At 39.9% G+C, this 25,561-nt stretch overlaps 1 protein-coding gene across 1 annotated transcript in view; it reads left to right on the plus strand.

Annotated features, from left to right (window-relative positions):
* Positions 1-11,881: 11,881 nt before the first annotated feature.
* Positions 11,882-25,561, plus strand: part of RERE (arginine-glutamic acid dipeptide repeats) — a 564,089-nt gene continuing 550,409 nt past the window's right edge. Inside the window, exon 1 of the mRNA XM_020974543.2 lies at positions 11,882-12,154. The gene's annotated coding sequence lies outside the window, so the exon portion shown is untranslated. The remainder of the gene's footprint in view (positions 12,155-25,561) is intronic.

Here is a 25,561-nt window from a genome sequence, read left to right on the forward strand (position 1 = left end):
GATGATGTCCTTAATTCCTGTCATTCTTTTTTGTGCCTTGTTGGTTATATGTTAAAATCTGCTCCCACCCAACAAGCATCCCTCCATTGATTTCTGTGTGCTATTTATTTTTTATTCTTTGGACACTGTTGTGTTCCATGTCTTACTGCAATACAGTAACATTGGTAGGATCTTAGCATAGCTCCATAAGCAGCTAGGTAGCACAGTGGCTAGAGTGTGTGTCTTGGAGTGAGAAAACCTGAGTTCAAATATTGCCTCACACATTTACTAGCTATGTTGTGAGGATGAAAAGAGGTAATAAATGTACAGCACTTTGCAAAACTGAAGGAGCCACATAAATGCTAGCTTTAATTATTATTTGTGGTATACTTTTAGTAGAAGTAGTAGTAGTAGAAGGAGAAGTACTAGTAGTAGTAGTAGTGTAGTAGTAGTAGTAGTAGTAGTAGTAGTAGTAGTAGAAGTAGTAGTTTTTTATTTCATGGTAAGCTTGGGGTATGAAAGGAAATTTGTAACTCTCTGAAGGTGAATCAGCCCACTTTCCTCATGTTCAATGTTAGGTCCACCTCATTGTCTCTCTGAACTGTCTATCCCAAGTATATCTACTCATAGACAAAATCTATAGGTTGAATGTTCAGGTGCATGTTGCAGTCTAGGCAATAAGCATTCTTCATTCACTTGATCTTTCATGTGTGGGTGCTCAGATCAAACTCCTTTGAGTGATTACAGATCTCTTCTAGAAGGTTTTGTAATGTTCCAAGGCATAATGAAATTAGCACAATGTTAACTGCAAACAGGGTCGTCTGGAGGACTTGACCCTGACCAGAGAATCATTAAAATGTAAACTCCTCGAGGGGTAGAAATTGTTTTTCATTTTGTCTGTCTATCTCTAGCCCCAACCCATGAAACAAAGATACTGGGGATACAGAGGCAAAAATAAATAACAGTCTCTGACCTCAAGGAATTTACATTCTACTGAGGGATACAAAATGTAAAAAGTTAAATAAGTGTAAGATAATTTGAATAGGGAGAAAGTACTAACAAATTGGAGGATCAGTAAAGGCTTTCTGTAGGAGGTGACATAGAAATTGATTCTTCAAGAAAGGTAGGGGTTCTAATAGGTAGAGTTGAGAAGGGAGTGCACTTCAGGAATGAGGATGTACTTGTGCAATGACATGTAGGCCAGAGATGGAATGCTAAATTTAAAGAGCAACAAATAGGTTAATTTGTGTAGAACATGAAGGAGAGTAATGTAAAAATGAGCCTAGAAAGGTAGGTGGGAATCAGAATGGGAATGACATGACAGATCGATTTTTATTTTAGCTTAGAGTCAGTAGGAAATCACTGAAGGTTCTGGAGCAGGGGAGCAATATCATCAGCCTGTGTGCTTTAGAAAGATTACTTTAGTAGCTCTGCAAAGGACAGAGAAGGGAGAGACTGCAAGCAAGGAGACAATTCGGAAGCTTTTCCACGAGAGACAGCTGGTAGCACAGTGGGTATAGCCCTGGATCCAGAGTCACGAAGACCTGATACATCTGGTTTCAGGTACTTACTAGCTCTGTTTGCCTCAGTTTGCTCAACTGTAAAATGGGGATAATAACAGCACCTACCTCTCAGGGTTGTTGTGAAGATCAAATATTGGTAAAGCGCACTTATGACAGTGCCTAGCACATAGTAGACAATATATAAATGCTTATTCCCCTCTCAGTCCATAAGGGAAATTAATTGGAATCCAATGAAATATATAGCAAACATTTTGCTGATTTTTGTTGTGGAGTCACTTCAGTCATGACCTGCTCCCAGGGTCACATAGCTGGCAAGTTTCTGAGGCCAGATTTGAAGTGAGGAAGATGAGTCTTTCTGATTTGAGGTCCTGCACACTCCGCATTGCTTTTATGCTTTGGAAAGGTGAGGGTTCTTTAGAATAAAGCTGTCAAATTGAAGGACTATCCCTACAGCTTTTAGAGAAAACCAAAACAAAGACTGTTTAAAGCATGATATTTGTGATCTCACTAATGTGGATACTTTGCTCATGCTAACGACAACTCATTCACGCCTTCTCATCCTGTGAGACTCTTGTCCAGATCTTTCCCTAAATTCTTCTTAGGGGATTCACCCAACATGCTGCAGGCCTTCCTCCAGTTCTTTTCACATTTGGTGGATCCCAGGGTAGCATTCAGGCTGTCCATCTGTTATCCTTTATCTCAATGCATAACTGGTCCACTTTTTTTTCTCATATCTATTTTTTTGGTCATTTCTACCCACGAACCAGATTTGAAAAGGCAACTAATTGTGAATCCTAAAGCAAAAATATTAGAAACTATTTCCTTATTCTTTAATTGCAAAATAAACTTATCTGTATCAGAAAAGAAACTCCCTCCCTTTCTTAAGCTGTTATGTGATTCATATTCTTCTCAGATGGCATTTACATCTATAAACAAGGCTTGTAGATAATTTATAAGTCCCTGCTTATTATGCTCCTAATATATTTAGAAAACAATACCTTTCTGCCAAAGTATACCTAAGTGATTTATAAATATGTGGGAGAAGATATTCATTTTGAAATGCAACTTCCTCTAGGGTGGAATTCACTAGCTATTTGGCAGTACACAGTTAACAGTACACAGCTGTTTATAACAGGAACTGTGGAATATTACATCTCATTGAAGTGGCAGGAAGACTAAGGAGGATGACTGTTAATTATCAAAGTTGGAATTTGGCCAGGACATCCCACCTCTCCACCTCCATTCTTATGCAAAGTCCTTTGAGTTTTTTTTTTTTTAATAACTGCAAGTGGTCAGGAGTCAGATGTTGGGTTTGGATTTCAAGTGAAAGACTACAGCCCAGTGCCCCTAGACAACATGTTGTGGCATTTGCTAAGCATTGACTCAAAAGGGAAGAGTGTCAGTTCCACTGAATCACTGATGCTGATTTTAGCAGTACCAGAGTTTTCCTTAGAGATCTGTAACATGTTAGCCAGACCCAATTTTACACTGGATGAAATAAACTAAAATCGACATACAGAACAGCATAGATCCATTTATCACATCCCATAATCAGAATTATATTCAAGCAAAGAAAGGCTTTCTGTTTTGGTTCCTTTTTTGAAAAGTTGTTTCATCTCTGTGCACACACACGCACATGCCTTCTATAACAAACCCAATAATCACCCATTTCTCCATTCCAGCTCACTGCACGAACTTCCGAACGCTATCCAGATGTTACTTATCTGCCCTGAGGGAAAAGGTTGGAGACGGGAACAATTCTGTTTTACAACAAATTATAAAGCGCAAATACATTGTTAGTAAATGCATAGTGAGAGCTGGCAGTGGCATGATCACCAGGAGAGCACTGAGAAAGGAATGGAAGCTGCTTGATCGTTCAACCTGAATAAATGTAATTGAAGGTGAGTTGAAGCTCATTATTGGCCCATTTTTGCACTACAGAAATTTGGAGACTATTTTCAGGGAAAATGCACAGGAACAGGAAATTCATGAAGGCTGAAGTATGTTATAAGGTTGTTAGAGTACAGTAGGTCTGCTTGAGGCATTTAAGGCAAAAATAATTTACTTGTTTTAAAGCTTGAGTTCTTTGGGTGATTTGTTAAGAATAGTTACCAGGGAACAATAATCCAAATGTTCATGGAAACTGACATCTCTGGGGTGCAGACATGATATCCCCTGTGTCCCTCTGCACAGGGAAGCTAGTTCCCATTTTGCTTCTATGATGTAGTATAGAAACTTTAATAAAGTCTCAAATGTACCTTCTCATGTTTTAAGAATCAAGAAAGCAACTTATGTTTTCTAAAGCTTATTGAGAACAGCATCTCCCAGTTGTTTCCTATATACAACTTTCTTTGTCCAGACTGTGTGCTTCCCCCCCCCCCAGGCTCTCCCCACTACGCCTGGAATGCACTTCTTCCTCACCTCCTAGCTTCCTTCAATGCTCATATGCCTCTTCCTACATATACGACACCTTTCCAGATGCCCTATGTTTTAAAATGTTCTCGGTCTCTTGTATTTATTTTGTATATGTGTGTTAAATTGTATGTGTCTCCCAGGGTTCTCTAGTACGCAAAAGGTAATGGCGGGGGTTGGGGGGTGAGGGTGGGGATGGGGGGTATGTCCTGGTACCACTGTCATTGGCTCAAGTCCCACTGATTTTATTCCCTGTATTTTAGGGGTCCCTTGCATCCCAGTTTCATTTAACCACTTAATCAGATTAGTTTTTATGAAGGAATATTTAAAGATATTTACAAATATTCAAACATCTACCCCAATACCTGGGAAGGAGCATAATGTTCTCTGCCATCTCAGTCTCTAGGGAGGGGAGGGGGAATAGATTTACAGCTAAACTCAGGTCCTATATGGCATGCTTCCACAAAGTGCGAAGTCCAAGTGCAAAGCCTTCCTGTACTTTTAGCTTTTCTGGGTTTCCCTGCTGGACTGCTAGCAACATCCAGCCACAAGTCCCACCTCCAAGGTCCTGAGGGACTCTTATCACCTGTGCCTAGAACTGAAAGGAACAAACAAAATAGACCAAAACTCCAAATCTGTTTCAGGTCCAAAAGGCCTGACTGGTGAGGAAGGTAGCCTTTTTCTCCCACTTGGCTTAGCTCAAAGTATCCATGCTGGGGGTGAACAGGGCCTTCAACTCCTGGCTAGAAAGACAGTGAGAATATCTTGGATTAGTCTTATTGAAGTGTGGCCTGTTTTGGATACATAGCCAATAGAAAGAGTCTGTTCCTGTTCAGGTGGTAGGTGATACAGAATATCTTCTCCCAGAAGTAAGACCCTGCCATCTCCTAATGCTATCATCTCCTTATCTGGTCACCTGATGTAATTCCCTCAGTAGAATGTAAGCTACTTGAGGGTAGGACGTATTAAATTGTGGACTTTGTATTCTTACCATTTGGCACAGTACCATGCATATAGAAGACACTTAATAAATGTTTTAAAACTGCATTTAAGAGACTTCAGGAAGCCCATCCAACTTGGTGGTGGCGGTAGTAGGGAAAATGACTACATTTGTTAAGCTAAGGATTTCTTAGATCCTGGAAAAGGATGTAAAACTGTGGCCTTTTGGTCTTGTGGCATTTCACTGGGGTATATTCTTATTTGTGATTGTATGTGTGTGTGTGTGTGTGTTCAGCTATCTTCCACTCACATCCAACTCTCCATGCCCCCTTGGGGGTTTCCTTGGCAGAGATACTGCAGGGGTTTGCCATTTCCTTCTCCAGCTCATTTTATAGATGAGGAAACTGAGGCAAACAGGGCTAAGTGCTTTGCCCAGGGCCATACAGTTAGTAAGTGTCTGAGGCCACATTTGAACTCATGAAGATGAGTCTTCCTGATTCTAGGCCTGGCATTCTATCCACTGCTCTACCTAGCTGCCTATGTATGATTGCTAAGGTTAAAGACAACTTATTTTGGAGCAGCTAGGTGGCACAGCGGATAGAGCAACAGCTCTGAAATCAGGAGGACCTGAGTTCCAATCCGGCCTCAGACCAAACACTTGACACTTACTAGCTGTGTGACCTGGGCAAGTCACTTAACCTCAGTTGCCTAAGGGGGGGAAAAAGAGCTTATTTGCTGTATGCATGACTGTGATGTCTTCTAGTTATACTTGGTAACTAATTAGGAGGTATATCAATTTCAGATACTTCTGTTGCCACATCTTTATGAGTGAGCAAAATTAGTATTAATCACTAAAGATTGTTGCACTGCTTCTTCCCAAAGTAATTCTCAAACCTCTTAACTGAATGATAACATATACATAATACCTACTCCAGAGGCATCCTCATAGAGTAATATCCCTTTGAGAACTACATAGTTTAACCTGGAGTAGAAATAGTGCTTCTTTTACATGTAGATATCATTGAAATTACAGTGATTGGACACATGCTCTTTTCACTTTATAATTTTCAAATGGATGTTAAATAGTTCCAGTTAAATCCAGGATGCTCAAAGCATTTTATTGATTTTATTATTTTCTTTAAATCCAGTTCTTACATGAACACTGTGAGCTATGTAAAGAACATGTATTAGTGTTTATAGCTGAGGAAATTGCAGCAGAGGTTATTTGCTGGAAGTCTCCCAGAAAGCTTAGTGGTAAAATTGACTTATTCCTAGATCTCCTGGTTCATTGTCCAATGATCTATTAGGCTAAATTGTTTCTTGAAAGTTAGAAGCTGTTGAATGTGGAAATTATAACCTGAGTAGTGCTGCCAAAGAGCAAATTAACATTTTGATTAGAAATAAATGAACAGAGAATTTTTGTTTGAAATATGTGCTATCATTGAATTACCCTCTTACATATGGCTCACAAGTACTAAAATAAGAATGCATTGTATAGCAACCAAAACATACCTAATAAAGGTTTACCTGCACATTTTCAATCAATAATGGATTAATTTACACTGGACTTCTCCCAGAGCCTTGAATTTAGTAAATATTCAATATAGATTTTGTTGAATCCGATGAACTAGATTTCAAATCCTGTTCATTGGAACTTTGTTTTTAATTAAAATTCTTCCAATGGCTATAAAATACAGTACATGGAATGTGAAATTTTAGAAATTCTTTTTGTACATTTTTAATAATACTATGAAATAGATATTGCACACATTTTTTGGAAATGAGATACCCTTTTTAAAAAAAATGACACTTTCGAAAAAGTGCTATTTGGTATAAATTAATGCTTTAAAATGTTTAAGTAAAATTAGTTCTGAGAATTTTGACACACCTCTAGATAACTAAATAAACTTAGTGTGGTACCTGAAATGGGGCTAGGAATTAAGTTCTTCAAAGATTAAAAGAAAAATGATGAAAAAATATGTCAAATATTATTTTCTTCATTTCTGCTGGTTCCCAGCATAGAGCTAGAAAGGGACTGGTCCCAAATCTCCTAGGTACTCAGCTGGAGGTAGAGCTGCTTCTGACCTTTCCCTTCTATTTAGAAATAAAACTCAAAGTGGTCAGTTCTGCTTTTGTACATTGTCCAGTCAGCCCCTGTCAAAGCTAGCAGCTAGATTTGTCATTTTTACCAGGAAGCTTCTGAAGTACAAGGCTTCCTTCCATGTTACCTGACTACTGACCAGCCTTTGAACGAATCAGGTTAGATTTCAGGAGACCAGGACAGAGCCTGCGGCGCCTTGCTGCTTGGGCTGCCCTTCTCCCTTGTCCTCAAGATTTACATCCCCTTTTCAGAAAGTCTGCTTGAGAAGCAGAAGAAGCACAGGGCAAAGAAAGGAAGGGCTGGACTCACACAAGGATGTGTTTCCTTAGGTTGTAAAATAAACAAGCAAATTCCCCCAAACCACCAAACCTGAAATCCCTCTTTCACCTCTCCCTGAGAAAGCTTTCCCCACCCCTCCCACTTGGGCTGTTTCTGAGGCTGTAAGAAGCAGCTCAGGAATGAAGCAGTATCTTAGTTACACAGTACACCACTCCCCCTTACCAAAATACCTTTCCCTCTTCACCATCACCCCAATAAAAACAAAACCTAGCCCATTTCTCTCAATGAATGTATGATTTTGGGGGGTGGGTGGAAGAGGGGTCAATTGTCCTCTCGGATTTTCAAAAATATCTTTTTCTTCCCCTAATAAAAACACCACCCACCTCTCACTTCTCAGAGAGGGCAACAAATACTCCATCTTCTGAGTTTTGGTCTGCATGATGGTGGGGTTTTTGGAGGGGACAGATTTCCCCCTCTTACCCTTTCAAATAAAAGCAAAACCTATCTTTTACTCCTCTCAGTGAATCTCACAGTTATTTAGTCTTACAATGCATAGTGGTGTTTGTTTTATTTTTTTAGACATTTTTTGTGGGAAGCTTTCCCCTAGCTTTTCCACACTCCTTTCAGTTGGTGAAATTCACACCTGAATTTTGCTGTTTAATGGTTTGGGGGAACTGTTTTAGGTACCACCTTAGAGTTTCAGTAGCCTTTCCCCCATTCCCCTAACACAAACATTCCCTCCCATAAGGAGGGAGGAGATGGAGTGAGGGTTTTGTTTTTACTAGGCAAAGAGTTTGAAGGGTGGTCTCTTTAAAAGTTGGTAGGTAATACACTCCCAAAAAAATCTGCACAGAAAAAAATCTAAGGAGGTGGGCAATTCTCTGATTGCTCCCCTCAGAGGAGTAAGAAACGGGTCTTGATTTGGAGAAGGTGTGTGAAAAATATGAGGGAGCCCCACCCCCAACAGCCTTCTCCTAACAACCACCCTGCAAAACTTAGATGGGAGAAAGCTGCTGAAAGGAGTGAGGGGTATATTTATGTTTTCATTGAGGTAGGGTGAGTTTTGAGGAAAAGCCTGGGGGCTTCCCCCCAAAATACCCTGTGAAAACCATCACACTGGTAAAACTCAGATGATTCATTGGTTGCCGCTCCCCCCAAGGGAAGGGTCTTCATTTTTGGGGGGGTTAACCAAAAAAACCTTCCCGTAAGAAAAATCAAATCCACCCTCAGTTCTTTCAGTAAGCATCCTATCTCTCCAGTTGCCCTCTGTGCCCTGGGTTTTTTTTTTTTTTTTGCTCCCTGGTTTTTTTTTAATAGACTTTCTCTCTCTCCAATCCCCCCCAAAACAAAATTTGTTCTCACTTCTTTGTGTATGTGCAGTTAATGAATTTCTCATCTCCTGATTTTTACTGGGTGATTTTTTTTGGGGGGGCTAGGCAATTAAGTGACCTGCCCTGGGTGACACAGCTAGCTAGCAAGTATCTGAGGCCACATTTGAACTCAGGTCCTCTAGATTCCAGGGCCAGTGCTCTATCCACTGTGCCACCTAGCTGCCCCTTATGTGGGGTGCTTTTTGAGGGGTATTTTTTTGGGACATTCCCTAGCTTTTCATCAGAACTCACTCCACCTCAACAAAAACAAAAAACATACCCCTCATTCCTTTCAGCAGCTTTCTCTCATCTAAGTTTTCAGTGTGGTTGTTAAGGAAAGGCAGTTTTTTTGGGGGGAAGAGTGTGAAGGCTGTTTTGGAGGGTGGATCCTCTCTAAGATTTTCTACACAAGCTCTCCAAATCAAAACAAAATCCATCCCTTTCTCTTCTGAAGGAAACAAAGAATTGCTCACCTCCTTAGTTTTTTTTTCTCTGCAGCTTTTAAAGCGAATATTATCTGCCATCTTTTAAAGAGACCTCTCTTAAACTCTTAATAGAAGCAAAATCCTCACTCCTTTCAATGAGCAATGGATCTTCCATTTCTTGACTTTCTTTGCAGGATTTCCTTCTTTCTTTCTTTTTTTTGGAGGGTTTACCCCAGCTCCAGCTTTACAATAGATCTCCTTATAATCCTTTCTAATAAAACAAACTCCATCTCACATTCCTTTCAGTGTGGATTGACTTTCACATCTTCTGAGTTTTTCAGTGTGGTGGTTTTTATCATGGACTTTTCAACCCCAAACCCCACTTCCGACCCCAGTTAGAGACAAAAGCTATTCTTTGGTCCTTTGAGTGGGAACAAATCTCCCATCTTCTGAGTTATGCTTTGTGTCGGTTTTTCTGTTTTTGGGATGAGGTTAATTTTAGGGGCTGGGGAAAGCTTTTTAAAGGCTGTTTCTTTCCCAAAAGCCCATTCCCTAATAAAAACAAAACCCACTCATCAACGCGGGGTGTGGGGGAAAATAAATGAATCTATCTCCTGAATTGTACCATGTGTGTTGTGTGTGTGCTTGTGTTTTTTTTTTTTTTGGTAGGGAGTATTTCTTTCCAGCATTTCAACAGACCTTTTCCTATACCTACAAAACACACTCCCTCCTAGCTCCTCTTGAGCAAAAATTAAGCAGTTATCTCCACCTCCGGAGTTTTTCTCTTTCTGGTATAGCTCTTTTTTGGGGGCTGCCCCCATATCTCAACAGAAGTTCCTCTACTGAAAACAAAAGCCACTCTTTTCGGGAGAGAGGGACAAATCAACAAATTTCTGATCTTTTGAATTTGGCTTCATGGTTTTTTTTTCTTTTTGGAGAGGAGAAAGGGGGCTCTTTTTAGGCGTGGGGGCCGTATTTTGAGGGTTTCCATCCCAACATTGATTTCAACAGACCTCCCCTCTAAAAGCCATCCTTCACTCGTGAGATGAAGGCGGTCAACCAATCTACCATATCCTGAGTTTTGCTTTTTTATTTGTTTTGGAGGAGGCTACTTTTTTTTTTATTTAGTGGGGTATCCTTTCTGAAGCAAACAAACCCATCTTTCCTCTAGAACAGGGCAATCAAGGAATCTCAACAAAGGTTGAACCTCCTTAGTCCCTTTTGAGGGGGGAGGGGAAAGCTTTGCTCTTAGTTTTTCCAACAGACCTATCCCCATCCATCCCACTTACTCTAATAAAAACAAAACCCACCTCTCCCTTCTCTGTAAGGGGAAACCAATAAATCTCCCATCTCCAAAGGTTTTCTGGGAGGTGTTTTCGGAGGTGCATTCCGAGTTTTTCAACATATTTGCTCCCAATAAAAACAAAACCCACTCCTCACCGGGAAGAAGGGCGCGGAAATAATTTTTTTTTCTCTGTGCGATATTTTTTTCATGGGGGCTAAGGGGAAAGGGACCTTTTCCTTTCACTCTCCCCCTCCTCATAAAGTCATAACCCAGTCCTTACTCCTGGGGAGAGAAGAACTCAAATCTCATCTCCTCAATCTTTTCCTCTGAGGTGTTTTTCTTTCTTTGGGGGGCGCGTTTGCTTTTTCCATAGACCTCCCCTCACGACGCCCAACCCTCACTGCGGGGGTGGCGTGTGGGGTAGTGAACAAATCTCTTCAGTCTTGACTTGGCCCGGTGTTTTTTTTCGGGGGGGGTTGGAGGGATGTGCTCCCCACCCCCCGCGGCGGAAGAGCGGTTGGTTGCGCGCCGGGGTTGGGCTCAGCGGGCTACTGGGGACGCGAGAACGAGTGCTCGTGTGCTGGGGGGGCGCAGTGGTGTTTAAGGAGGTGAGCGCACGAGGTCAGCCCCGCCCCCTCCCGAGGAGGAGGGAGGAATGGAGCTGAGCAGAACCCGGAGGGAGGGGGCCCCTCCCCCCTCCCCCTCCCCGGCAGAAAGCTCAGGGACTCGCGCGGGCGCGCTCCCTCGCTCCAGCCCGCGAGCACGAGCCCTGGAGTCTCTGGCTCTCCCCGCTCTTCTCTCCTGTCTCCCTTCTTTTTTCCCCTTTCTCTTCTCCCCTCTCGGTCTGCTCCTCTCCTCTCTTTCCACGAGAAGAGCCGCCGCCGCCATCCCGTACCATCCCGATCCCTCGTCCCCTCCTCCCTCGGTTGGCCCAGCCTCCTCGCGGGTCATGGGCCCGGGTTGGGCCAATGCGGAGGCTCGATACTGGGAGGTGGGCCGGTCCTGGGCAGACGCGCGCTGGGGGGCCGGGGGGAGGGGAGGGTCTGGTGCTGCCTTAGCTGCAGCCGCCGCCGCCGCCGCCGCCGCTTTAGCCACCTCAGCCCCGGCCGCCGCCGCCGCCGCCGCCGCCGCCTCCGCTCCAGCCGCCCCGGCCGTCCCAGCTGCCGCCGCCGCCGCCCGCCCGCCGGCCGCACGCGCTCGCGCCCACGCACGCCCCGCACGCCCTCTGCTCCACGCGCGCGCGCGCGGGTACACTCGCCTTCAGTGTGGTTCCCTCAGTGGCCCCCGCCTCCTTCCTTCCTCCCTCCAGCTCCTCCTCCTCCTCCTCCTCTTCCTCCTCCCTCCTCTTCTCTCCTACATTGTCTCTGCCTCATTTTCCCTCCTGGTCTATCTAAGAAAGAATAAGAAAGAAAAAGCCGGCCCCCCCTTCAAAAATAATCCTCCCCATCACCCCCCCCCACACACTCTGCATCCTCCTGGGGACCCCCCCCGTCTCCCCTCCCCCAGGAAACCAACCACAAGACATGCTCCTGGAGCCTTGCCTCTGAAGCATCCATCCCTCTGGGCTGTCTGAGCTCCGAGAGAGGGGGGGCTTAGTGTAAAACCTCATTAAAGATCAAGGGAAAGGGGGCTGCACCCCGCCGCTCTCTTCCCTTCCCTCACTCCCGACAGACCCCTTCATTCCCCTTTCCTAGCCTGCCAGCTCCGTCCCCACAAGCTGCCCTGAACGAGACATTACTACCCCCGCAGTCCTAACCCCTCCCACCCCCCCCTTTCAACTTTCAGAGGCAGCTGGGCCACACCAAAAATCCCTTTTGAATGGTATAGGACATTAGGGAAAGGTAAGTCCCTAACTCGCCGCCTCCTTGTTTTTGGTCCTCCCACCCCCACCCGAGGAGCTGGGGAGGGGTCCTTGGGTGGGGGAGGAAGGGAACTGGGAGTAAATCACTTGGACTGTGGGAACCCCAGATTTGTGGGCTATGTTTCTGAATTGGTGTCTGAATTCTCTAAGTTGGAGAAAGTGAAGAAGACGCAGGGACGACCCATTGTGAGGGAGGAAAGGGCAAAGGACTTCATCTGGCCTAATCTAGGGGAAAGTAACTATGTATCTATGCCACTCGCTTCCTTTTCCCTTCTTTTGCTCCTGTTTCCTTGCTCTTGTTTTAGATGTCGGTGGTTGAATTATTTTCTGTGACTGAATCACTGTGACCTGTGGGAGGAAAAGGAACCAAATGATTCAGCCTGGGAATATCTTGAATGAATATGGAGAGTCTGGGGTAGTGGAGGGGAACTTGACTATCATCCTCCCATCAGGGGACAGTTTGCCCTTTGTACTGTATCTTTAAAGTTTTTGTCTGCTTTGTGTGATTTGTACATAATACAGAATCAGCAGTCATATACATCTAAATAAAAGCCTTGCTGTCATATTCAGTTTTGCTGTTCTTGAAGGTGGTCTCTTCTACTTTGTTTTTTTAATGAAAGGACATGGAAAGAACATAAGTACTTCCCCACAGTATTGGGTGGGAGAAAGACATAACATTGCATTTCATCTGAAATTGGTTGTTTTAGAAGTTGCTAAGAAGAAAACAAAATGATTCATTGTTGAATTGTCATTCTCCTCTGCCTTTTTTCCAAGGTTTGCTTGCATTTTTTCTGGATTACAGACTTATAACATTGACAAGCAAAATATGTGTCCTTGAGGGACAGGGTGCTTTAAATGTTTCAGTATGTGTTACTATTTTAAGGTGCATTTTAGAAAGTACTTTTGAAAGAAAGAATCCTTATCCAAAGCATTTTTGTTTTGTTATTAAAGAAAAAATAGATAACTAGTGAAAGGAAAACTTCGTAGTTTGCGTAACAGACCTTTTTATGTTATACAAATCATTGTATCCTATGTTTAGATTTGCAACAGCTTTAATAATTGCTTTCAATTTGAAATGAAGGCCTTTTTTTGTCTTGTGTACATTGGCTTGTTCATTCTCAGGCTGTTGGTGAGGAGGGGAGAATAGATCTGTGTGATAATAAAAACATCTTTGGATCTCTGGGTAAATATTTCTTTCCTTGGATTTGCTCTCTGAGTTTATTCTACTGTAAATTATAAACCAGTTTTTGTTTTGGTATCTTAGGCTAGGTGGAGAGCTGGCTTGCAGATTTCCTTGTTATTGAGGTCCAAGGGAAGACATACACACACACTCACACACACATACACACAATACCCAGGCTGAGAGCTCATTGTTCTTCCACACACATTCTCTCTCCCATATTTGGGACTAGGCTTGCACAGACAAACACAGCTCTTTTTTTTGGGAGAAAGAAGAGGAAAAATGGGGGAAGGTAAAGGTGCTGTTTGTCTTAAGCACATCTTTTACTCCTCTCATGTGGTCTTTTCTACAGTCACCAAAAAGGCCAAAGAGTAAATCAGAAACTAAAGAGCAGAAGAAAAAAAAGATTCAGGCTTTTGCACTTCCACCTTTTGCCTACCCTTAGTTCTGTTCTCTGCTGCTATTTCTTTGAAGACAGGATCCTGCACTTTATATTGGGCATACATGCGGTAGCTTCTCACTGTCCTTGGCCTCTTCTCTCAGTTGCACCTGACTTTTTTGGGGAACAGGAATATCAACTCCCCTTGACATATATTTGCCATAACTCTTTTAGGGAGAGAAGAGATTTCTTGGTTGTTTTGTAGGGCATAGCTTGTTAAAACTAGATTTGGGTTAATCTTTGATGAGAAAGGGGGTGTGTGTGTATGTATGTGAGGTTTAAACCCCAAGTTTGTTATTTACATATTTATGTATGTTTGCTGTTTAAATGCCAGTTTTTGTAAACAGCAGTTATAAGTGAAGATCTAGGCCTATGATTATGGGACTGGTATGAAGGCCGCTTTGAAAGTTGGGCTGGGACAGACTTTAAAGAGAGCATCTGGGTTTACATTGCTCTCTGGGTTGGTTTTGGTATGGGTAGCATCTTCTACTGGTGATGTCTTTGAAGTGTGTAGATGAAAACGATGGTGGAGGGAAATAATGACTGTAGCTTAACTTTATTTTGAATGCTCTGCAAATGCTACCTGCCTATGCTGCCGACACACACGGGCTGGGCTAAAGATTTTATTACAGTATTGTCTATCCACTGACAAAAGATTTTGCTCTGTTAAGACAGGAACTGTTTTATACATTGTTCAAGGCCTGCCCTGATTTGATTGTCTGTAACATTTTATAAGAAATGGAGGAACTTGGAAAAAAATGAAACCAAAATAATTAAGTTCAATTATTCAAATTCTAGGCTGTAGAAATAGCAAATAGAATGGAAATCTTTTCCAATAATAAGGCTGAATGCTCTTTAGATTCACTTTGGTCTTAGATGAGTTGAAGAGAGTTATCCTATTGAAAAAAATGAGTTTGAGCACTGGATGATAAGGTTTGGCCCAGGTGTTCTTGGGTTTGGGTGTGGAGGTAGAAAAGGTTTAAATCAAAGAGGAAATCTCATGTCTTTGGGTTGAGAGGATTGGGCTTCAATAAGTACATTACTATGCATAAACAAAATTAATTTAACTCTTATAGTGTGACAGATTCTATTAGTTAAGCAGAAATTTGAGTTGCAGAGTTGGTGGAGTGGTATAGTAGTGTGTGAAATGCTGAGTATCATGGAAGCTTAATATTAGGAGGAACCTTTCAGTGCAGCCCTCAAGTCTGAATCTCCTCTGCTCCATCCATGACAGTAACCATTCTGCCTGGCCTTAAAGGCCCCAGATGGGGAAGGAGTTGTCACCATCCTAGGAGGCAGCCCATTTCACTATTGAAGAGTCTTATTGTTAGGAAATTTTTCCTTACTGAGCTGAAGTGTGTCTTCTCTGTTGAAGTCTAAAGTGCTGAAGTCTCTCTGTTATGGTTCTGCCCTCTGAAGGCTAGAAGTCTTTCACCAGAAAAACCTTCAAATATATGAAGACAGTGATCATTCCCATACTCCATATCCCATACCCCTCCAATTCTCTCTTTTTCAACCGAAGCACCCAAGACCACCAGACTTTTTCAAACTGTGATAAAGTTATTATGCTAATAAAGAAAACAGACTAGAAAAAACGTATCTGAAAGGATTTTTTATTAACGTCATACAAACCAGTCTTTTTTATGTGTTATCTTTTAAAGAGATGAACAGATTAGAATGATTAGAACACGTTAGAGTATTAATGAAGTAAAAGAGCTTGACTATATAGGATAAGCTTTTCCTTTCTCATCCCAGGCAGTGCTTTGAAAAGTTATGTGTACCTTTGATTAACTTTGCTTTTAAGACTTAGTTTGTAGTAGATAAAAATCTAAAACTACAAAGCATTTTCTATTAAAAGAAAAGTATAATAAAGTGGGACTGGTTGGTCATTTTGTTGCCCAAGTAGAATTTTGTTAGGTAGTTGTAGGTTTGTTTGGTGTATAAATCCTACGTGTAAGTATTCCTTTAGTTGCAAGGAAATCTAAGTAACGAAGGAGAAGACAAGTAAAAGATAATTTAAATCATTGAATTACTTGCTTATTTTTTAACTCCAACTCAGTGAGTCTCCAGAATTTTAAATTCACTAGAAGAAAGCAAAATTCTGAAAAGCTTGGCTCTCTCTGGAGTAAATGTTTAAAATATTCAATATTTATGAAACATTAGGAGCTATGGTGGTCTTAAAAATTAGATTTCTCTTTTCCGAAAGATGGTTATATATTGTATTGGTTTAGTAAATACTTATCACTTTTAAAATTAAATTTGAAATTTTAACATCTTGACTGAATGTAAGTAATCAAAAACCAGTTTAAAGGAATAAAATAACACACTATGCTTTTTGAGGAGTAGCAAGTTTTCCTACTAACTGCTTTTGACTGCTTCTTTTTGGTAGCAGACTTAGAGATTAAGATAGCAGAAAATTTTAGTGAGTCATTAATGTAGCCTGGTTATGGACTTAATTAAAAAAAACAACCCAGAAACAACATGCCGTTGTCTCGTATGATAAATGTCCAATGGTGCGGTGCTCTAGTTGATCACGAGTTTTCCCCTATGACTAGAAATTTCTCCTGGATTTATTTTGACTGCTTACTAATTAGATCTTGATAAATATTCCAAAGACCTAACTTTCAAGTTCTGTGAAGTTACTTTTTTAAAAATTAAAAAAACTGTATATCTTTTAGTTTTTACCACATCTTTCTTTCCCACTATATCTCTTTCCCATTCCTTCTCAGAAAACCTTTCCTTATAACAAAAACTAAAAAAAAGAAAAAAGCAGTTCAGCACAGCTAACCAATCAATACATTAGCCACGTCTGACATATGCAGTGTTAAGTGCCCATAATCCTTCATCTCTGAAAAGAAGAGAGGGAAGTGCATTCTCATATCTTTTCTTTCCAAAGAAAGTTTGGTCATTACTATTTAACAGCGTTCAGTTTCACTGGTGTGCTTTCCACTTATGTTGTATTCATTGTTTATAATGTTTTCCTGGTTCTGCTTACTGCATTAAATGTACTTCAAAGAACCTTTTGTTTTTAGGAAAGAAAATAAATATTAAATGGATTCTAGTGCTTTAAATTTTTCAGTTTTTAATGTTAAATTTTTTATTGATACCTTTTGTTATTAAGTCACATGAATTTCCAAATATATCGCCCTTCTCCTCCTCCCCGTAAGCCATCTTTTATAACAAAGATTAAAAAAAGAAAGAGATGGAGTGGGGATGGGGGAACTAGTTTAGCAGAATCAACCAACATATTAACCATATCTGATTACATGCAATCATCTACAGCCAGAATCCTGAGTGCTCTGTGTTCTCAAAGTACTGAATACCTTTGCACTGAAAGGAAAGAGGTACATATTTCTAAACTCTTCTCTGGGACTTAGCTTGATCTTATTTTGGCCATTATAATCATACAGTTTAGTTTCATTTTATTGTTTTTTTCCATTTACTTTGCTGGAGTTAATCTGTAAATGTTTTCCTGGTACTCCCCGTCAGTTCATAGAGATCTTCCCATGCTTCTCCAGATTCTTCATACTGTTCTTTCATTCCATTTATTTCATTCAATTTAAATTGATGTACTTCCTTTTAAAAACTTAATCTCAATTTTATGGATATCTACTTTTTTTCTAGTTCTTTTCTAACACAAATACTGCTATGAATATTTTGGTATATATAGGACCTTTCTGTCAAACACAGATTCCTCCTTGAGGTGGCTGCCTAACAGTAAGATCTGTGGGTTGTAGGGTGTGGACATCTTAATCTTTTTTAAAAAATCATAATTCCAAATTGTTTTCTAGAATGGACAAATTCATAGCTCCATCAACAGAATATTTGTGTTTCAGTCTTTCTAAAGCATTTAAGTAAAAAATAAGCTGAATATTTGCCAAATGTTAAGAAAAATTAAATTTTTTTAACTTAAACCATTTAAATTAATGTTTGATTACAGGTGCTTGTTATGTACCATTCATATTTCATAATTAGTGTATTTTGCTGAAATATTTTACATTTCATAGGTATTAACATATCATATGACTATCCCAGCTGATAATGAACTAGGAACCTCTTATTATTTGTTGGATGTTTATGCTAATATGTAATATTTTTAGATCCAACAATGATATAAGCCATTTTATAAGGGACTCAAAGGCCTCATGTTCATGTATTTACTCCCAGGAAAATTGTAATGGTTGAAGGTAATAGATTTTAAAAGTTTGTCCTCTATTTCATGAAAGAACACTTGATATTTTATAAGACTCCCCCAAATCCTGTTTCCTTTAAGACCTTAGGGTAAGCATCAACGTCAGACAAGAAGAACCATGGGAAATGTTCAACTGTAAACCGATTTTTCACATGGCTTGGAGGTTTGTTCACTTTCTCCTTTAGCTTGTAGCCCAACATTTTTCTCTTTTTAATATTTTCTTATATTTTCTACTGTGGTTGTTCTCTTGCTGTCTTATTCAATATGGTGCTAATATTACTTTAGGAGATTCTCCCTAGTTCACATAGCCTGACTCTTTTAGGTTATAATAGTTTTATTGTTTCCATATGATTTTGTAACATGTATTCCTTTTTTTCCCCATTCTTGGTGACAGTGAGACAGTGGGTAACAACACTTTCCTATCCAAATGATGTTATACTCTCTCCAGCCCCGTAGAACTTTATAAGTAGGTTCTTAGTACCTTCATGAGTCAGTATTGTGGTGTTTTGTTCATAATTCTTGACGTTTTTAAAGGCAGTATTACAATGAGAAGATGGTTGAACCGTTCAACTTGGCCTTCTAGGACTATGCCTAGACAATCTTCCATTCTCATGAAATGACTTGAATGAATTCTTTGACCTCTACTTCCTTCATCCCCCCCCCCCCCCCGTCATTAATTTACACAGATTTTTCCCCCTATCTCTGTCTTCAGGTTTTTCCTTCCCTTTTATATAGATAACCTCTAATCCTGGCTTTAATCATCTCAAATCTAGATAGCTACAATAGTATTAGTCTTCTTTCCATTAACTTATAAATTCTTTAAGGCATTGGTTCTCAAAGGGTGTACCAAAGCACATTAATGTACTTCAGATTTTGTTGGTGTCCTGTGAAACTCTTCCTCACACTTCACAACTTCCTAGTAGTGCCTTAGCTCCTGTCCTCAGCTACAGTTTGCTGATCACCATAGCAGTGCTGTGTATAGAGATGCAAAACCTCCTACTTCACTTCCATGTGAGTCTTGGGGAAGTAAAGAATAGAAAGTGAGGGATTCCTGGAGGGGAAGGAAAGAAAGATGGAGGAATCCCTAGGCCTTGGATAATGGCTCTGGAGTCCCAATTGCCCAGGAGCCTTTCTGTCTTGGCAACTTAAATGTTAACTGTGCTGAAATACCTTGTGTCCCATATTGCTGTAAGGAAAAAAAAATTGGAAACCACTGCTTTTGAGGGTAGGGACAAATCAAATCAACAGAGTATTTATTAAGCATCTCCTATGTGCTAGGCTATGGTGATACAAAGACAAAAATGAAACAGTCCCTACCCTCAAGGAGATTATATTCTATCAGGAGAGAAAATATTTATGTGTAACTATACACAGATTATCTACAAAATAAAAACAAGTTAATTTTGGAAGGAGGGCACTAGTATGTGGGGGGACAGGCGTTGGTAGTGCTTCAGTCAAATCTTAGATAAGTGATATTAAGAAGTGAAAGTATGGAGGGAGGGCGTTCCCGATATGGGAGAGGGCCAGAACAAAGGCAGAGAGGATGGAAATGGAGGGTTGTGTGTAAGAAACAACCTAAAGTTCAGTTTGGTTGAACTACAGAGTTTAAGAAGAGGATTGATGTCTATAATGAGGTTGGAAAAGTTGGGGCCAAGACTTTAAAGGACTTTTGTAAAGGACTTTAAATACCAAAGAGAGGAATTTATCTTAGAGGCAATAGGAAACCATTGGAGGGTATTGGCTAGGGAGATTCTATAGGTCCTTGTGTTTAAGGAAAATCACTTTTGGTGTCTCTGGAGAATGAAATGGAATGGGGAAAGACAAGTCAGGGAGACCAAGCAAAAAAGTATTGGAATAGTCTGGGCTGGAGGTGCTGAATTTCCAGACTAAGATGACCCTATGAGTAGCCAGAAGGAGTTAGATGTTAAAGATGGTGTGGAAATTGAAAGAAGATTTGACAGCTGAATGGATGTGGGGGTGGGAGGGATGAGGAAGAGTTAGGAGTCAAGGAAAAGTAATGCTAAGATTGCAAATGTAGGAGATATGGAAGGCTGGTGATGTCATCAGACAGCAAATATACTTGTACTTTATGAATTAGGTATGTTATTGAAAAGTTGTGGTTCTATGTGGTGCCACAGTACACAGAGCACTGGGAAAGACCCAAATTTAAATTTGGTTTCACATACCCACCAGCTGGGTAATCCCTGGGGAGTAACTTGAGTTCTGTTGCCTCTTCTGTAAAGTGGGAATAATAATAGCACCTACCTCCTAGGGTTGTTGTGAGGATGATAACACTATTTAGCATTTATATAGTGCTTTAAGGTTTGCAAAGCACTTTACATATGAAATACTATTTGCAAAGTACTAGCAAACCTTAAAGCACTATATAAATGCTAGGCATTATTATTAATAAAAGAAAATATATACAGGTGTTCCTCAGTTTGCCACAATATAATCCTGGAAACCATATCATAACTAAATCATTAAGCAGCTTGTATTTTCCCACAGGAACAATGTATTTGGAGTTTGTGCTCTTGACTGAAGACTTGGCATCAAATCAAGATAATAAAAGTGAAAGTACAATAATCATAAACTTCTTTAATAATTTAAAATACCAAAATCACAAATTCCTGTAAAATGGGCAGACTTTGTACATTGATTATAAAATGGTCTCCAGTCTGTTATAAATTATACATATAACTCATAAAAATATAATTCTATTATAAGTTTAACTTAAAACTAATCTTGGTGACCAGCATTAAGCATTTCTTTCCCCTTCTGTAAATATTAAAAACTTAATAAGTGTGGGTTATTGTGCTAGGTCCTGGGGAAGACAGTGTAGATAAAATGTGAACTCTGCTCTTCATGAAGCTTATATTCTGCCTTAGTACATGGTCAATACTGCCAAAAAAAAAGTATATTCCTTTCTATCCCCATTCAGTTTTCTCCAGAGGTCTACCATATCTAACTTTTCTAAAATTCTGTTCATGTCCTTAACTCTTTTCTTATTTATTTTTGTGGTTAGATTTATCTAGTTCAGAGAGGGGGAGGTTGGGGTCCCCCACTAGTATAGTTTTGCTGTCTATTTTTTCTGTAACTCCCTTAATTTCTCCTCTAAGAATCAGGATGCTATACCACTTGGTGCATATATGTTTAGTAATGATATTATTTCATTGTCTGTGGTGCCTTTTAGTAGGATGTAGTTTCCTTCCTCATCTCTTTTAATTAGCTGTATTTTTGCTTTTGCTTTGTCTGAGATCAGGATTGCTACCCCTGCATTTTTTACTTCAGCTGAAGCATAATATATTCTACTCCAGCCTTTTAACTTTTACCTATCTGTGTTTATCTCTCTATTTTAAATGTGTTTCTTGTTAACAACATATTGTAGGATTATGGTTTTTAATCCATTCTGCTATCTGCTTCCATTTTATGTGAGAGTTCATCCCATTCACATTCACAGTTGTGATTACTATCTGTGTCTTTCTCTCTATCCTGTCTCTCTGTCCTCCCCCCCTCCCTGTTTATGCTTTTCTTTCTCCTTTCTACCTTTCCCTTCTTACTAGAGTTTTGCTTTTGACCACTGCCTTTCTCAGTCTCCTCTCTCTTTTCTTTTCCTTTTCCCTCACTACTTCTTCCATCCCTTCTATTCCTCCCTCTGTTTTCTTTTGGTGCTTATATTCTGGTAGAAGAATAAATGACAAACACAGATAATTGATATGCAGTATTACATGATATGTACATTAGAGAATTACTAAAGTTTTGTGTGAGATTTGAAAGGAAAGATTGTTCTTGATCAGGAAACGCTTCAGAAATGGAGATGACATGTGAGTTGGACTTTAAAGGATTGGTAGGAATTTAGTAGGCTGAGAGGCAGAATGAGGCTAGTTCCTTCATAGGAACAGTGTGAGATAAAGGAACACAGGTTTTAGGTTTTTTTGGCTGAGGCTGGGCAGTGGAGAGAGGATCATAATATAGTAGATGGGAAGAAATCACTGAAGGTTTATTTTATTTTATTTTATTTTTATAAATGGAAGAGTGTTACTTGTAGATCTATGCATAAGAAAGATGCATCAAAGATTCTGATGGAAGGCTGAAGGATTTGGAAGGCAAGGTTAGGGATTAGAGATGGGCAGACCTGTTAGGAGGCCACTAATAATCTAGAAATGAAGTCTTGCACTAGGGTGGAACAATTGGAATAGAAAAGAGGTTATAAATATGAGAGATGTCGTGGAGAGAGGGATTAGTCAAAGATTGGTACATAGTAAGTAGTTAATTAGTGCTTTTTTTCCATTCATATAACTCCAAGGTTCTGACCATGTGAATAAGGGTGTCAGAAGACAGAAGGGGGTGCTATTTTAGGGGGGAAAATACATGACATGGTGAGTTTGAGTTGCTAGTAAGACAATTAGAGAAGTAGGAATTTAGGGAGTTAGGATTGGAAACTCAGAAGAGAATTTCTCAGGAGAGAATTGTTTAGGAGGAAAAAAGGGCTAAAGACAGATCCTTGGGGATCCTATGTGGCTATGCCACATAAAATGGTTACAAAGACAACAGGAACAGTTAGAACAAAGGCTCTTAACTTGGGATCCATAAACTTGTTTTAAAATATTTTTGTAAATACTTTAATGTAATTGGTTTCCTTTATAATCCTATACATTTTATTTTGTGCATTTAAAATCACGATCCTGAGAACTCCATGGGCTTCACCAGACTTCTAAAGAGATCCATGACACAGAAAAGGCTAAGAACCCTTGAGTTAGAGGAAGTGTAGGAGAGCCAAAAGAGGCTGGTGTCTCTGAAGGGAAGGGAAGGAAAGAAAAGGAAGAACATCGATTGGATGGGATGGGGAGGGGAAGAAAAAAGTCAGGGAGCGTGTTGACTGAAAAGACCTTTGGATTTGATGATTAGGAGGATATTTGAGAAAACAGATTCAGTAAGTGGTGGGGAAGTAGAAGCCTAATTACAAGAAGTTGAGGAAAGAACGGGTAGTGAGGAAGTAGAGGACTCTACTTTAGGCTACTTTAAATAATATGAACTAGGGGACAACTAGGTGGCACAGTGGATAGAACACTGGCCCTGGAATCAGGAGGATCTGAGTTCAAATATGGACTGGGACACTAGCTGTGTGATCCTGGGCAAGTCACTTAATTCTGATTGCTCTTCCCTTCCCCCATCCCAAAAGAACAAGAAAAACATGAACTAGATAAGGTAGAAAATCATCATACGTGAACATCTGCATACACAAAAGTCAGAGAAAGAGAATTGTATATGAAATTGTGAGTCTATTAAAACAGGTTTGCAAAAATGTACATTAGACTTAACATGGTAATTTAAACATTGTTCTGTTTGTATGCTCTTCTGAACTTCCTTCTTTTTATAGACAAATCTTTCAGGAAATTTGGAGATGAAGGCTAAGAGAGGAATGGGGACAGCCAGAAAAAGTTAGACAGGACCAAGGGAAAGTTAGGATTGGGAGGACCTGGCTATGTTTGCAGGTGTGTGGGAAGAAGCCAGTGGAGAGGGAGAGATTGAATATGTATAAACAGGAAGTGATGACTTTGAAATCTTTTTCCATATTCTGAAAATTTGCTAAAGGGAGTTCACACCCAATATGCTGGAGGCCTTTCTTGCTTTCTCCTGACATGATACAGGGTAGAGGATGGGGGAACCAGTGGAGTACTTGGGCTGTCCATATATCATCCTTTGATTTTGCTACATGACCAGCTCATCTTTTATTTTGGTCCTATAATTTTTTGATGACAACCTTTACTCCCACTCTTTAGAGTTCTTACTTGGTTTTATGTTGCAGCCTGCTCATACCCGTCATCTACCTTTCCATTGCCTTCTAATACTTATTAATTCTTTGAAAGTAGTATTGTTCCAGGTTTGTTATACAGTAAAGCTGGGTCCAATGTTTTCACTGAAAGGTGGCCTGATTTTTCAACACAAATGAAAAGAAAGTAAATACAGAGTAGTTAAATTAAATATAAGTTATTAGGGAGGGAATCAGGAAAGATTTTATGTAGAAGGTAGTATTCAAGTTATGTCAAAATAAGGAAGGTAATTTTGTTTGCTTTCTTTGAATTTAGAAGGGAGTTTGGGGATGATTTGGATTGCCCATGTTCCTTAAAATTAAAACTGTAAACTGGGGGCAGCTAGGTGGTACAGTGGATACAGTACTGGCCCTGGAATCAGGAGGACCTGAGTTCAAATCTGTCCTCAGATGCTTGACTCTTAATAGCTGTGTGACCCAGGGCAAGTCACTTAACCCCATTGCCTAGCAAAAAACAAACAAAAAACCCCCAACTGTATATTTACGTTTGGATTGATGCCTTTTGCTTTATAAATTTTCCTGCAGCAAATGTAGGAATTCAAAATCAAAATCATGCCTTTGAACCTTGACTCTGTGCTTTTCAAAAATTAAGTTGCCTTTTTTTCCCTTTCTTGGCTACCAGGTAGAAGGGTTGTCTGTCAGTACACCATTAAATAAATGAGTTTAGACTTGAAAATGGAAGTCTGAATTAAGCAATGTTGGATGAACAAACAGTGGGGATGTTTTCTTCATATTTTTCCATTATAATTTTGAAGATACCTTCTAAGTGATAAATATTTGGCCCTAAAAAGGAAGCATGATGTGGTAGAAAAGTACTCCATTTGGAGTCATATATACCTGAGGTTAAATCCCAGCTCTGCTGTTTAGGTAACCCATTTTATGTCATTTGACCCATCTAGGCCTCAGTTTTCTCATTAGTAACATAAATATTGAACTAATTGATCTTTTAAGGACCCTTCTAGCTCTAAATCCTGAGACTATATAATAACAATTATTCTGTTTAGGGATCATTATTTTATTAGAACAACATGTGCATCTATTTTACATATGTGACAATGTTGGCTGTAAAATGTTCATATATCACCATCTTCTTTCTCTTTTATCTAATTCTCATATCATCTTTACCAGCATTTATTATAATGTGTGGCACATAGTAGGTCCTTAATAAATGCTTGTTCATTTGACTTTACCTGGACCACTCTTTTGCATTTATTAATACTTTTATTTGTGTCCTAGTTATTTGTGTTATATTTGTCTGTTTTTGTATTTCCTAGCACCTAGTGCAGTTCTTTTCAAGTAGTAGGCAAAAAAAATTTCTTGAGATATTTGTAGGGTCATAGATTTAGACCTGGCAAAGCCTTTAGAGGCCATCTAATCCAGCTCCCTCATTTCAAAGAAGAGGGTCAGAGTGAATAAGTGAGTGGTTCAAGGCCACACTGTAGGAAGCAGGAGAGGTGAGATTTGAACCCAGGTTCCTTGCTTCCAGAGACACTGTTCTTTCCAGTGCACCCCTCTGATGTTACATGGTTTTGCCCAACATCACACAGGTTAGTAGTGTCAGAGGCAAGATTTGATCTAAATTCAGTGAATGCCTACAGTTGAGGGAATCAGAATAAACCGTGTAGCAAATTCCTGATTCATTGAGAATTCTCAAGTGATGTTGTAGGACTTGGACTTTTGAAGAGTACACTTGGGTATGCTGTTATACCTGGGTATTCAGCCCAGTGTAGCAGCAACTGGGAG

Source organism: Phascolarctos cinereus, unplaced genomic scaffold (assembly GCF_003287225.1).
Source record: "Phascolarctos cinereus isolate Bilbo 61053 unplaced genomic scaffold, phaCin_HiC Scaffold_726;HRSCAF=1367, whole genome shotgun sequence".
Taxonomy (NCBI): Eukaryota; Metazoa; Chordata; class Mammalia; order Diprotodontia; family Phascolarctidae; genus Phascolarctos; species Phascolarctos cinereus.